The sequence below is a fragment of the Magallana gigas genome, chromosome 2 (assembly GCF_963853765.1).
Source record: "Magallana gigas chromosome 2, xbMagGiga1.1, whole genome shotgun sequence".
Taxonomy (NCBI): Eukaryota; Metazoa; Mollusca; class Bivalvia; order Ostreida; family Ostreidae; genus Magallana; species Magallana gigas.
The window spans coordinates 46721434-46737142 of record NC_088854.1 but is presented as its reverse complement, the minus strand read 5'-3'; positions in this window follow the sequence as shown (position 1 = coordinate 46737142).

Genomic DNA, 15709 nt, shown 5'->3' with positions numbered 1-15709 from the left:
AAAGAAAACTTTTGAAATCACTTTGGAAGTCAAGTAAATAAAACTTAACTTTATGTACACTGTTCCATAGTCCAAGGAACATAAATCCCCACCAATCGCAACTTCTCGGGCCTTTCCGGCAGGCTCGGAAAAACACCTCGAATGTATTAACATTACCGGATGTTAGAATTTTATACAAAATGGAGTCGTTTCCCATTAAAATAAGTATCGGCTGGACAGCCTTATAAGTCGCTTCTGTGTTATATTTTAGGGAATATCATTTACTTTATTGAACTCTAGCATACATCTCAACAGATCCTACAATGTGTTGTATTCATATCAAGTTTTATAAAAAGGGGAGTTGTCATGGACGCCAAGTTAATACATTCGAGGTGTTTTTCCGAGCCTGCCGGAAAGGCCCGAGAAGTTGCAATTGAAATCCCCACATGAAGATAAGTTAATTATCCAAAACGACATATATTTACACAAGAGCTGAAAAGAACCTACTCCATGTTTTACCTTGACCTTTTTATATCAGCAAAGGGGGAATTCAATCTGACAAATAAAATTGATTAAACTATTTCTTATTGTGTTGCACATAATTTATTGAGTTAAAAAATTATCAGATTCAAGATCTCGTAACTTACAAGATCCATCAATGAGTCATTAATTTTTTGAAATTATTAAATTACAAATGAAGTATATAAGCCCAAGGAAATTCACTTTTCTATTGGAGCTCCACTGCCGCCCCGACCGAGGCTTGTTGTCACGACCTCTGGAACCCATTCTCCTAGCAGTGAGCGGCCACCGCGCTAACCACTCGGCCATCTAGGCTAGACAAAAATCTTGCTTTCGATGACGAACGGAACCTAGCGCGTTAGCCGCGCACTACACAGTCGTTTGAGAGACGTCAGAGGTCATGAGTTCAAGCCTCGGTCGGGGCGGCGGTGGAGCTCCAATAGAAAAGTGAATTTCCTTGTGCTTTAAATATATCTATATCATTCACTATGGGCAGGTATATGTCAATTTGAGAGTTAGCAATGTTTGTGCTTATTATATATGTATTTATCTCTGCAATGTGTATCGTTTCGATCCTCTCAAATTGTCGTTTAACTGTATTCCACCGGTATCTCAAACGACAGTGTAGTGCGCGGCTAACGCTAAGAAGGAAATTTCGTAATATAGGTCAAAATGGCGATTTAAAATGACCTACAGCCAGATTTAATTACTTTCTATTTAAGTTTTTAACAAGAAAGAAAGCATTAAAACAACTATAGTCCGGTCCAACAATTTTTTTTTATTCATATTTAGGGTGTACCAAGTTTGACGATATATGCTTACTTTTACAAAAATAGCGTTATTTGGATCAAAATGGCGTTTCAAAATGGCCAACAGCCAGAATTCATAATTCTCTTTTAAAGCCGTTTACAGGGATGAAACATGTAAGTATTACATTATACAAATATGCACATGAAAAATTAAATTGGAACACTTTAACGAAGAAAAAGAACAGTTCCATATTTTACAAAAAGTTGTTAATTTTTATCCATTTTGTCTTATTAAGGCGTATACCGGTATCTTATTTAAACATTCTGTCCTTATGCTTTTCAATATCCGTCTTGTTCCTAAACCTTTCAGGGTTTTTTAAATTATACTTTATGTACCGATTTCTTCGACCTGCAAGTTCGTGAAATACAACAAATGCTTACAAAGCAAAGTTTGAGAGAGGAGAAATATTTCTGCACTATAAAACTGGTGATTTTAGGCTTTAAAGACATCGATGTCATAAGCTTATACAAAGAAGCGCATTAAAGTGGTAAAAATGTTCGTTTGGATGGAATGTTCTATACTTTGTATCGAACGTCAATTGTTACATAAGACTGTAATGAGTTCTTTTGGATTTTGTCGGCTGGATGAAAAATAAGACTTTGTAAAGAAAATAAACAAGTTTAATTTGAAAAAAAAAATCAATAAACAAAACAAATCATTATTCTCACTCCCCCTTTCACGCCACTCTCATTCGAACATAAAAAAAATAATAATAATTCAATTAAACAGATGAACAAATATCTGATATCAACTGAATTCAAAATTAAATCACACTTTATCAGATGTAAAATGGAAGTAAACTACAAAATGTTGTTTAGAAGCTATTTCAACCAATAAAACTCTTGTTGAAAAATTTACTCAAAAAAAAATGTAAAAGTTCAATAATTCAAAAAACCGTGATAAAACAATTACTTCAAATTTCAGCTCAAAATCATGTATATGAAAATTAGCCTTTAATAACAGCCGCTTTTAAACACTTAAAACCTTTCTCTGAAAAGGAACTCAGTCACTTCAAGGTCACCATGCACCCAAGACGTTCCTGCACTCGTCAAATTGCCTGTCCCTCTAGTATTGCTATCCTAACTGAAAGCCCCGGACTCACAGGTCTCTCGCTTCCAGTCTACGACCACTTCTTGGACAGAAAATTACGCCCCGCTCAACACAGCATACGTCCCTGTTATTCGTCTTTTACCCATATGGCCTTTCATAGGAAAATTCCCGTCTAGCACACACAGTCTGCATTTCAGGAAATTGTACCAAACACCCTTATGCACTGAAAATAACACAATGTGACTAATAAAGTCCCAATAAACATACAAAAATACGACTAATTACACTAAGAACTGGCAATATACAAAATACAATAAAACAACCTTACCGACTAGGAAAACATGTGCCCGCCTAACAGAATCCAGAATTCAATGGCTACCCGTTTCTCCTCAGTATTATACTAACTGGAGATATTCACCATATCTTAAATCAGGAGCTGCAAAACTGGCACCCGGCTGATGTCTTTACGGGACCCTCTACTGACCACTACACCCAAACCGGTCACTCTAAAAACTCTAAAAACTCGATCTAAAAATAGCACACTCACCCGACACTCGTCACTCACATAGGGTAACCCATTCATAACAAAAAGAAAGAGGAACACAAATACAAACACCTGTATATACAAAACTGAATCAACTTAATTACAAAGACACACCCATTTCTTTTGAAACAAAGAAATCAGTATTCGTCACAATGCTTTCGGAACCGCCCCTCTTCTAAACAACACAAGCTGGAATTTCACTCGATCACGTACATTATAAAAAAAATAAAAATCACATTCTTTCTTTCTTTCTTTCCAACTACGTTCAGAAACAGTGATATTGATCAAAATAAAGAGTCAAGAATATTTTCAGTAACAAATTTAATTGTGTTTTGATCTTCCTGTTACATGTACTGTATTGCAAGTTTTTTCACAACATATATGCACATGTTTCAGTTTTAGAGGGGTAAAGTACGTTCTTCGTTTTCTTCTGCATTTGTTGCTGTGTTCGCAGCTTATTGAGGGGACTGGGATATGCATGGAAAACATATACGGAGAAAATATCGGGATTCAGCTTGTGTCCACATTTCGAGGGTCCGCAGCCCTACTTGTGTTGTTTAGAAGATGAGCGGTTCCGAACGCATTGCTACGAATACTGTTTTCCTCGTTATAGAAGAAATGGGCGTGTTTTATATAACAATTGACGTTCGATACAAAGTTTAGGACATTCCATTCTAACGAAAATTGTTACCACTTCAATGCGCTTCATTGTAAGATAACAGAGATACAATCAGGTACTTAGGAACAGTGTACGACATGAAGAACTATTCTAGTATATGTCTGTATCTTCCTTTAATACCTTTCAAGCAAATAAATCTAACTAATATATCATCATATACACTGGAAAAGCTCGTGATTCAATATAAACCGAGATAAACATATTGTCTAGCTTTATACATAGTAATAAGAATGTTCAATATGTTTTGGGCAACCCAAAGAATTTTACTCTTTTTAACATTACTAGGGACAATTTATATATTGTATAAGGAGTCAAGCTGTCTATGTCTTCGTTAAAGATAAAAGAACCTCTTCCAAAATTGTTAACATGTGTTTGGCCAAATGTGCTGAGGAAAGTATAGCAATGCATGTCCATATTCAGAGGAAAAGTTGAGGCTTTTTTATACTAGACCATGCCAGTGTTAATTTGCAACATATCCTCACAACTAAGTTTGCTGATGGATGTATGAACCTTTTTAAAGTCGATAAACATCCCTGTCAATGTTGTTGAAGAGAAAATGTTCCCCTTTTATAGAACTTTGAATAAGCACTTGGTTCATTTCATTCACTGATATGGTGTGACACAACTTCTTATTTCTACAGCATATCGAGAAAATCGACATAAAAAGTGAACAGAAACAAGTATGAAAAGGGGAATTAACTGACCAGAAAATCAAAGAGTTTGAGAAGTTCTTTAGTTATATGGATAACCAAGACACATTGCTCACTGGCACGGTTTAATTTGCTTTCTTCCTAAAATCAAAGTCTGGGAATATGTCTTAACTTAGGATTTGCCTTACGTTGCTTATGAAACAAACACACACCAAGGTAATGATAGGGAGACAGGCATATGTTAGCATGTCCATATTACCATGCCCAGTCGAGATGGGATACATAAAACAAATTAAGTGATGGTTGATTGTTGCTGGAACTAATGACCTTAAGATCTTATACCTAAAGCTTTCTTAGATTTGATAGCTTGCAACTGTCCCACAGGTTGCAGAACCTTTATGTGTGAATGTAAACGTTCCTACTTCCCGAGTAAAGACATTTACAAATTTCAAATCACAATCTTATCATTCAAAAACATATTGTATAAATAACATAATTATATACTGTACCTTAATAAGAAAAAACAGAAAATGTTTTTCCAAATAAAAAGCTGGTGGCGTTTTTTGTGTTCAAATTTGATTGTCAGTTACATCATTAGTATTTAATTTATGATATTCAAACATTTTCCCCATTTAAGAGGCCTTTAGTAGTCTATATAGAGATTGATGAAATATGGCTACTAGTGTACACCAATTTGAATTGCCATTTTGACAAAATTAACGGCATTTTCATGAAGACCAAGCAACACATTTCATCAAACTTGGCAAAACCTAATTATGTTAAATATGTTTGCTAGACCTATTTGTGATTTGTATTTTTTTTTCAATTAAAAGACTGTGAGACGAAAAATGATGAAATCTGGCTGTCCACCATTTTTAACTATTTATCGCGATCAACATATTTTGTTGGACTCAGCACACCTTAGTTATGATAAAATGCTATGCGGAATCAATTATAATCGTTTGTTACCTCAATTTTTAAGACTTACGAGAATTATAGAATTTGCCTGTCGACCATTTTGACCGCCATTTTGACCTAATTAGCGCCGTTTTTTGTCACAGCAACATATTTTTTCAGACTAAGCACGCCTTAAATAATATGCAAAAATAACTTTGCTAGACTGAATTATTATTGTTTTTTATGCGTTTTCCCTAGTTTGAATTTATAATATATAATATATAAATATATAATCTGGGTCGCCATGTTGACCTAATTAACGCTTTTTGGGGAAGGCCAGCAAATTTTTCAAACTTGACACACTTTAGATATGATAAAATACTAAGCTGGATCAATTCACTATTGTTTGTCAATAATGAAGACTTAAAGAGAATCAAAGTACTGAAGTACTGGAAGCCGGGCTCTTTTGGTGTGTCTTTATGCATATTGTGTAGTAAAAAATGAAAACCTCTCTCTCTATCATGCTAATAATGTCGGCAAAGCATCAGAGAGCGATCAATTTTTGTAAGCGGCTAAAAACAAAAATATGTCTGTCTAGTAGAAAAAAGTTCAACAGTTTCTGCCTTGAATTTTGCAACAAGCGTTATATATTCAATCCCCATTTCTTCAACGCGCAGCAAAGTAGTTCATGGAAATTCATGCGCATTGTATGTGTCCAAAATGCATAGTCTTGTTTTTAAAACACGTATGGTAAAGCGGAAGCTTTGACTTTGAAGCTGTTTGTTTTTTTGTTTACTTTTGAAGTTGTGCTATTTATAGTAACATTGGCGATTTGCCTACCTACAGCCAGGACTCTGCTTTCAGCAGAGCCCGGCTAAAAATATAAAATTTGGTTGTCCGCCATTTTGAATCGCCATTTTGAGCTTCTTTACGCCATTTTCACGATGGCCAGCATATTTTTTTGGAATCAGCACACTTTAATTATGTGTAAAAACCATGCTGGACCAAATAATAATCATTTGCCGTTAAAAGTTTTTTTTTCGACTAAATCGGACTAGACTTATATAGGTTATATGAAACTTGGTAGTTACAAGACTAAAAAGATCATAAAATTATGCCATGGTATCTGCAAACAGATCATAAATGATGCAAAATGATACAAACATGATAGGACTGACTTCCTTGAATTCATTTTTGTACATACACCAATCTTCAAATACGACACGTTTTATTTATCTATCCTATCACGAAAATGTATTATGCATTAAATTCTTATTCTGGCTTGGAGTAAAGATATTCACATGCAGAGCAATATTGTGATAGATAACTCCTTTGATTCAGAGATTAAAATCAATGCTTATGCAGGCACAATAAATAATGGATACCTAAAATATCGATTTTCATCAAGCGTCGAGATCAATCAGCTTTAACATCCAGACTTTTCTTTTAAAATCCTGCAATATTAACAATGATAAAATATATGTTTACGACATCTGCTGTATATAGGACCCTTCTAATGAGTTGATTTATCAATCGTAAGATTTGTTTTTCATTATGAGTACTTACTGTATAAAAGTCCATTTTTATAGTCTCATTGGTAAAAATACTGTTACCATAATGTTACGATTATTAATAATATTGTACACGATAAAATTACTATTATGCCGATATCTCGCTATTGTTGAGGTAATTAAGTGCTTTCCTGTGACATAGAAAAATACACAATCAAATAAAATCCATGAATAAAAAATTATATAATCACATTGAAAATTTGTTGACTGATCTTTATTGTGTTTGTGTTCTTTACGATAATTTAAATTTACCATCACCATTTTTGTTGCGAGGTATAAAAGGCTTTGTTTGGTGATCCCTTTTATGAAAGATTGCTGCTGTGTTCTAAGAGAAAATTGACATCTATATTAACTGAAGTCCAGCAAAGTTGAGAAATCAATCAAAGGAAGGAGTATGTAACATGATTATAAGGTATTACTAACATGAAGTAACAATGTATTTACCAATATTATAGTTTATTACAAATGGTATCTGAGCTAGAACAAAATAAACAAACTTAAGAAGTAATTGACATCTAATCCATTTTTGTATAATTTAGATTTCTATATTTTTATATTATACATTTTCTACTTTCCTTATATTTACATTATTATGCCTGGTCTTTATGTTCTTGATTTAATTTATGCTCTTTATCTCAAATATCAAATTCTTCCTCATACAGGTGAAAAATTCAAAATTATTTTTGTTTTTTTTTTATAAAAAAAATTCATTCTGAGTTATAAAATGTTCAATTCGTTTTTTTTAAATTTGATGTTTTCCTCATCAGATTTTGCTTTTAAATAGCCATTTTGGAAAATCCCTTTCGAAAATATCCCTTTAACGTAGAAAATTCCCGAAATTTCCAAGGCGCAAAATGTTATTTTCAATCAACATCAAATGTTATTTTATACCGATTTTATTAATACTTTTAGATACGGATGAAAACGTGATACCTGTAATTGTGTGTCCCAATGTTATTTTATAAATATTCATTATAATCATAACTTTTTCTTTCTTAACAGACGTTTAGTACAATGTAACAAAAAAGTTAGATATGTAAGACACTAAGATGTAAACATTTGACAACAACCAAATCAACTGACCGCGCATACATTCTACAGACAGGCTCTCTGGAGAATATTACATTATTGTAAATAATTATACCATATTATATACGTATCACGTTTCGATGCTGGTGGGTTGGTGGGGGTATAATGCATCAACATACAGAGTTTGATCATTCATATGCATCTTAATCGCGTTAAAAATTTAAAAAAGCTACAATAAGCTCTTTTTTTGGTCAAGATTACCTCCTTTTCAGTCTAAAAATCCTTTAATGCATCAACTGGAAATATTTAACGACCATAGCCCTAAAAGTAGACATTTTTTTAGCGTTGAGACAATCAGCGTATGTTGCACACGGTAATCCCGCCCAACAAATATGCCTTTAATTAAAGGGAAACATCTTTACCTGAAAGCTACATGTAATTAATTTTCAGCAGAATTAATTGGACTTTAGCTAATAAATCACGATTCAAACTTGGACTATTAGCTATAGGCTCAGAACATGTTTGAGAATAAAAAAGTGCTGAACATTTAATTTAACAAATTATGAATGTATTTAGTGCGACTTGATAAATCACCAAGTTTCAAATTGGGGTAATTAGATTGGAGCTTTGATCATGTTTGAGGATAAAACAGTGCTGAATATTTAATTGAACAAATTATGATTTATTGGAAAAATAATTAACTCTATCATCACTGTTTTCACAATGGATCTCATTTATCACATTTTTTCTTTATCAGTAATCACGAAAAAACTATTATTAAATGTCGGTGTTTACATTTATGGAACCAGTTCTCATAAAAGATTGTGGAGATCTGGAGGGTCATCATTGGACCAGATTTATTTCTTTTTCTTAAAAAAAGCTTATTAACAGAGGTAGACTGTAATACGTAAGCTCATGGAGTCCAGCATTTCCTCTTGTTGCCGTTTACACTGGCACTTCAACTTTGATTATCCTTTTTTTTCATTTATATGTATTTATTAAACACAATACATTTGGATGCGAGATAATACCTCCACAGAGGCTCTCTAGATATACATTGGATTAGTAATGCTATTCAGCGGTATAAATAAATCATACATCTATATAAAGTGTACAAAGTATCTACATGTATTTTCTTCAGTATTTATGTATTTTTTTAAAGCGTAAAAAGACGTAAATATGAATTAACACATTGTAATACAAGTAATATTAAAGTAAAATAAGAGTACTATTCGGGGAGGTATCATTCAGTCAATTGATATAATATTCGTATCAATATTGTACATATATTTGTAGAACATACCTAGCTGTCGATAAAATATGTTAAGTAATAAATATACAATCGCAACATAAAGCAAATATGCGGAAGGACTAGCTACAACATCACACACTCCAAAATTACCTACCGCATATATGTGAAGAGGGGCAGGTCTCCCTCTTATACATTTTATAGTACATTAATATAGTTTACAATATTTCATTTATCATATACTTTTTGATAATTTTTCAAGATTGCTAAATTTTAAATTAACACATTTTGATTTTTTTAGCGTAAGATTTGATTATCCTTTGATTTTTCAGCAACCACTTGGCCTACCTTTTCTTGACAATTACAAAAATTGATATTAAATGTACCTTATTGTATTAACCTTACCTCCTCAAAATTACACTTGACAACAATTAAATGACGTTTGGCGTGTTTGTCATGACCTTTTATTAGTCCCCTACCGGTTTTCACCGGAGGAGACTATAGCTTTCCTCTGCGTCCGTCAGTCCGTCTGTCTGTCCGTCCGTCCGTCTGTCTGTCCCACTTCAGTTTTCCACACTTTTTTTCTCTATGCGTTTGATGAATAATATGAAATTAGCTGAACAGCTTCACAATGTCAAACTACAGATCAAGTTTACACTTTTGTAGCGTCTGGTTGACATATTTTCGAGAAAATTAATTTTTTATATTCCAATTTTTTAATGTTCGGGATCGTTATCGGGCTCGGTGTGTATCAAATAAAGTATGTAGTCAGTAATAACATCGTGCATTACTTGGACTATTCCTTTTATTGTTTCTAATAAACAAATAAGTTCTGTAAAATAGTGTCAAGCATTGTGTTGTAAATTAAATCGACAGGTTTTTTTTGTATCATTACAATCGGGTTCGTTATCGGGTTGGTCTGTTGAGACGGTAGGAAATGATATTTTGCATAACAGTGCATTGTTTTCACAAATTTCTACAAACCGGTAGGGGACGTGTATTGCTTAGGCAATACTCTCAGAATGCTTGTTAGTCCCCTACCGGTTTCACCGGAGGGGACTATAGCTTAGTCCCCTACCGGTTTCACCGGAGGGGACTATAGCTTTCTTCTGCGTCCGTCAGTCCGTCCGTCCGTCTGTCTGTCCGTCCGTCCGTCCGTCTGTCTGTCCCACTTCGGTTTTCCACACTTTTTTTCTTTATACATTTGAGGAATAATAAGAAACTTGCTGAACAGCTTCACAATGTCAAACTACAGATCAAGTTTACACTTTTGTAGCGTCTGATTGACATATTTTCGAGGAAATTAATTTTTTTATATTCCAATTTTTTAATGTTCGGGTTCGTTATCGGGTTCGGTGTGTATTGAATAAACGAGAAAAGTATGTAGTCAGTAATAATATCGTGCGTTACTTGTACCATTCCTTTTATCATTTCTAACAAACAAATAAATTCTGTAAAATAGTGTCAAGCATTGCGTTGTAAATTTAATCGGCAGGGTTTTTTTTTGTATTATTACAATCGGGTTCGTTGTCGGGTTGGGCTGTTTAACTGTTTCGTTTGATTCGGGGTACAGAAGACAGTAAGTAATGATATTGTGCATAACAGTGCATTGTTTTCACAAATTTTTACCAGCGAATACAGAATAGACTTGGCGAAATTACAGGAGATGAAATAAAGAGTATTATTTTACCTATTTTGTATTTAATTTCTATATCAACTATATAGTTTTAATTTCCTCTGTTCTTTTATCTCTGATGACATTTCGTTTACAATAGCTCTAAAATAGTTGTGTGCTTGGAAGCTTTCATAGAATAATACAAACCGGTAGGGGACATGTATTGCTTATGCAATACTCTCAGAATGCTTGTTAAATTTGTAGTGCAATATGCAACAGACAAATGTATGCACAGATTACAATTATTTGGCAGCATAAAAATATGATAGCATTATAAATGCCATCGTGATCCAAGGAGCCTGGAAACAACAGTACCCCCGGACAAGGCATTCTATGCAAAACTAGTCTAGACAACATTGAGATGGTGACAATCTCAAAGGGCCTCGCTTACATAGTTGACAATATGATAAAAAGAACTTCAAAGAAGTTTGCTTTGACCTTGACCTATAACTTCGAAATTTTCCACCTGGCATAGAACGTCTAATTCAATCTCATTACCACATTAGGTTAACCAAATGGGAAATAATCTATGGTCAAAAAATCCCGGGAAATCATCTGGATTTTTTTGATTTTACAATCTTGCGCTTGCGCAATACATTCACGCTAAAGGGATCTTTAGTTTATGTTTCCACAATATCATATTTGCATGAATAAACTCAGAGATGATAATACAAATACGGGTAAATTTTCATGGTAAATTTTGTATATATTCTGTTCATATATATTAATGATTTCTTATGAGAGAAAGTATAAAATAACAAATATACATTTCAGCTAAGTACATGTACTTACTTTTGTTTTCGTGATGACAAAAAATATTTGATTATATGCCAAAAAATTCACATTATAATATTTCTTAGGATAGTGAAGATAAAATGTGTTGTATCGTAAAAATGAATTATGTCCTACGGACCCAGTTTTACGATAGAATGCGTTCCGTGTATTGTCTCTGTAGCAAAGAAAATACGTGTACGTTGGTGAAAAGGTGTTACTTCTTCCATTATATGGATTAAACTTTTTAGATGAAGGGTATTTACAGTCTAAAAAAGGTTTGTTATGCTGAATTCGACTGTTTTTTCAAGGCAACTTCATTAATTTTCTCCAAAATCGTTCCGGAGCGATTTGCAATTGTCTGCTACATTACGGGTATATGTGACGCATTCTTACTGTGGTGAGGGCCTTTCCCGAGACACAGTTAGATTATTCAAACTAAGGAAAGTGTAGTGAAATTAATAGCATTATTGTAGGCTTATACCTTTGTTATGTAAATGTCAATAATACGGTGTGTCCATGTATCTATTTCGTAAATGTCCGATATTCATCTGCGATGAATGGTTGCTGGGAAAATGTGACGGAAAGAGAAACAGACAGACAAACACAGGAGTGTAAAACAGTAAACAGCCTCTCCTCGGAGCGTGGGTATAATTAATAAGCAACTACATGTATGTAGAGTTACAATAGTGAAATAAATATTTCAATATATAAACACTGTCATTGTTCGTGGGTCACAATATATATATTATGTTTATATTCTAGCATTTCAAAGCAAAATTTTTGATCAATGATTTTTGCGTTAAAAGTTTTACGCTTTTTTGGTTTGTCTTTGTTAATTATAGATAGAAATTGTTTTTTTACGATTGTTATAATAATTTATGATAACATGACATTTTTTTTAACTGATTGTAAACTGGAAATAATGACCCACTGGTACATTAATGTTACAGTAGTCGGCATATATTCATTCTTTGAATGTTTAGAATATATCTCTTTAGATATATGCATTATAAATAAGTATTTACATTTAACAAAGCCCCAATATTTTAATTTTAACAATTAAATTTGTAGCATGCATAATTTGATAAATTTTTTGAAATTGTTATTTTTCACAAACAAAGCACTTTCCTATTTAAAAGCTTTATCAGTCACTGTCACTAGATCTTTATCCCAAATGTAGTATTTCTGATGAAATGTCATTAAATCGATGATGCCGTTTTGATATCTTTCCTTCAGCGTCTGTAGTCTCGTCTTGATTGTAGCATATTTCTTGGATGGTGGGCGAACGGTTCCTCCTGCTCTCCTCTAGATCCTTAGAATATCTTCGGCGTTCTGTATGTCCTTGAAGATCTTGATAACGGTGTAGATGTTTGGTGAGCGTGCTGTGCCATCCTCTTCACTTTTCCATGCCATCCAGGCCAGGGCAGGTATAGAAGGTTCCATCGCAGAAAAACATCTCGGAAGCGGCGAAGTCTTGAAGGTTGTCTGGTGTTGCATATACTATGATCCTGTTGTTGTGGAAGGTGTCGTCAAGGAGAAGGACTGGTTGTCCTGTTTCTGACCATTTTCCCTCTAGTCTGATGTCAGCTACTGTCTTCGGAAGTGGTGGTATCTGTTTTCTTCTAGCTCTGAAGAGTTGACTTTGCTGTGTTGAAGGTGGGCAGCCTCTCAATGACTTCTCTGGTGGTGTCGTCCCATTCGTTGTCTCGAAGTTTGTTGAGTTCTTCTGTGAAAATGGAAGGGATGGGCTTTACTTCATCTGTACATCGTTTGGATACTTGATTCATTATCTGTTTTGCTACAACGTCTGTGTGGTCTGCAGGGTGGGTGTGGGATTGTCTTCCGAATCCTGTGAAGAGCTGTTAGGTTGGTCGATTCGTCTCAGCTTTGTTGAAAAGTAGTGGAAGAGAATGAGGCCAACTTTATAGCAGATGATTCGGATGATGAGAAGGTTTACCGATTAGAGCCGAAATGAAGGTAACGACAGGTCCCTTTATACATACGTAATGTTCACCGGGAAGTTCTGGGAACTATCAGTATCAGAGAACTGAATCAGGTGCTCTTTGATGTACGTAGAATTCATTCCGGGCCTTTGAAGAAATAACCCTAAATCGCACATCATTAAAGATTAACAAAGGTTGTCGTCACGTGTGCCTTCCACCTTTCTGTGACAGCTATTTTTCAATAAACAAATCATAAGTATCTATAAATTATCTAAAACTATCTACATTTTGGGTATTATTTTTGACAGCATCTTGCCTCAGTGTAGATGCTGTGTGACTGACGCCACATGTTTTTAAGGTCAATTCTATGTAAGAATCAAAGATTTATAAAAGGGTCTGGCCACGCATAGTCACCAATTTTCCTTATATTTCATACATGGACACACCTAGGTGTAAAACGCAAAAAAGCACTAAAAGTTGGTTGCTAGGGGTAACCGTTGCCATAGTAATCGAGGCTAAAGATGGAAAAATAGCAAAACTTACCTACTTTGAAGGCATATTAGAAGGTTTTGCCCACTAATGTAAACTACTAAAGACATATAACAGCCTTTGTCCTATTTTCAATTATTTAATTATATCAGAAAATTGATGGAGAAACCAACACTTTTAAAATGTTACCATGGAAAACGTTACAAATTTTTGAAATCAGTTTTTTGCGGTTTTTAATAAGCCAAAATAAGATTAGAAACTGTTAAATTTTAACATCCATATCAATGTCCATGCTATATATATATTATTATGAAAATTGACATCTGTTGCTATGGCAACAAGGCCAAAAAATAGGAAAAACTAAAGAAATGAAGATGATTTTGATATGATTTAATTCCCAATATATGCATTTTTTTTGCAATCGTTTTAGTTGGAACTTGTAAAAATATATTTAAATTTTCATTATATACCACAAAAAGCTTTGTTATGCAACAGAGAAGTGTTGTTGCTAAGGAAAATTAAGTTGTTTAAAAAACACACAGAAATTCTTACTTTTAAAAAAGTCCATAGCAACGGCAATTATTTTTAAAAATTTCAGATTTTATTCAAGTGTCATTAAAGTTAAGGACATACTTTATTTTTTTCTCACCATTTGATTTTATATATTTATTCATTATAAGGGAATAATATCCATTCAAAGATGCCTAAAAATATTATAGTTTTCCTTATTTTTAAGCTTGTTACCATAGCAACGGTTCTCAATTTTTATATTTAAATTCTTAATTGCACAATCATAATGGTGTTTACCAAAAAATCCAAGATTTGCACTTTTCATTCAAATTAAATGAAGAAAACAGATTTTAAAATTTCTGTTAGGTAACCATGGAAACGCTCTAAAAAATATGCGTTTCTCCATGAATTTTTTTCACTCTTTTGAAAAATGACAACTATTTTTAATAATATATTCTACCCTGGAAACCCCAAGTTCTACACATTACTCACAATATGTTCTCAAATAAGCATTAAAATGCCATTTTTACATCTTTACACCCGGCTACCATGGCAACGTGACCACATAGCAACAAACAAATGGTGTTAGGCTTTTTTACTCACCAAGGTCATTCAAATTGTCAAGTATGAAGACAATCCGTGACTATGCGTGAATAACGACTGGCAGTTACTGTACCCTAGTGGGTCTAAATATTATACATTGTACTTGTGTTTAATAATCAGAAATGGAGAGTACTTGAACTTGGAAATTCTGTGTAACTAGATAGAAATTTTTAGTGGGATTGCATAGTCAACCTTTGCAAACATTTTTTCGATTTTTCAACCTGTTTGGGGCATTTAATGTTGAAGTTTTTTTTATGCATGCTTACTTTTTGTAATACTAGATGATACCCAGCGCAAGCGCGGGAATTAACACCTTACACATTATTATCATATATTTACATTTTACAGTGTCTTTGTTTGTGATAACACTACGTATCGATTTTGTACTATACGTATAACCCATAACTTCACATGACGTATAATTGAGGCGCAAACGGGGTTGCCTTATTTATATTTGAATATTTAATTGTACAGTGGCTTAAAATTATATAAATATAAGTAATAAGGAATCATTCTTTGAATATTATGAGGCAATAATTTTGGTCGTACCGTGATCAAATCTACCATAAAGCCCTTCGGGCTTTGATTTTATCATGCCCCGACCAAAATCAACACCTCATAATACTCAAAGAATGATTCCTTATTCCTAATATTATGTTAAATATGTTCATATTTTTTTTCATTTTTTTTTATATACTTTGTCCGATTTTTTTCCTAATCTTATTCTTTAAAATTGGA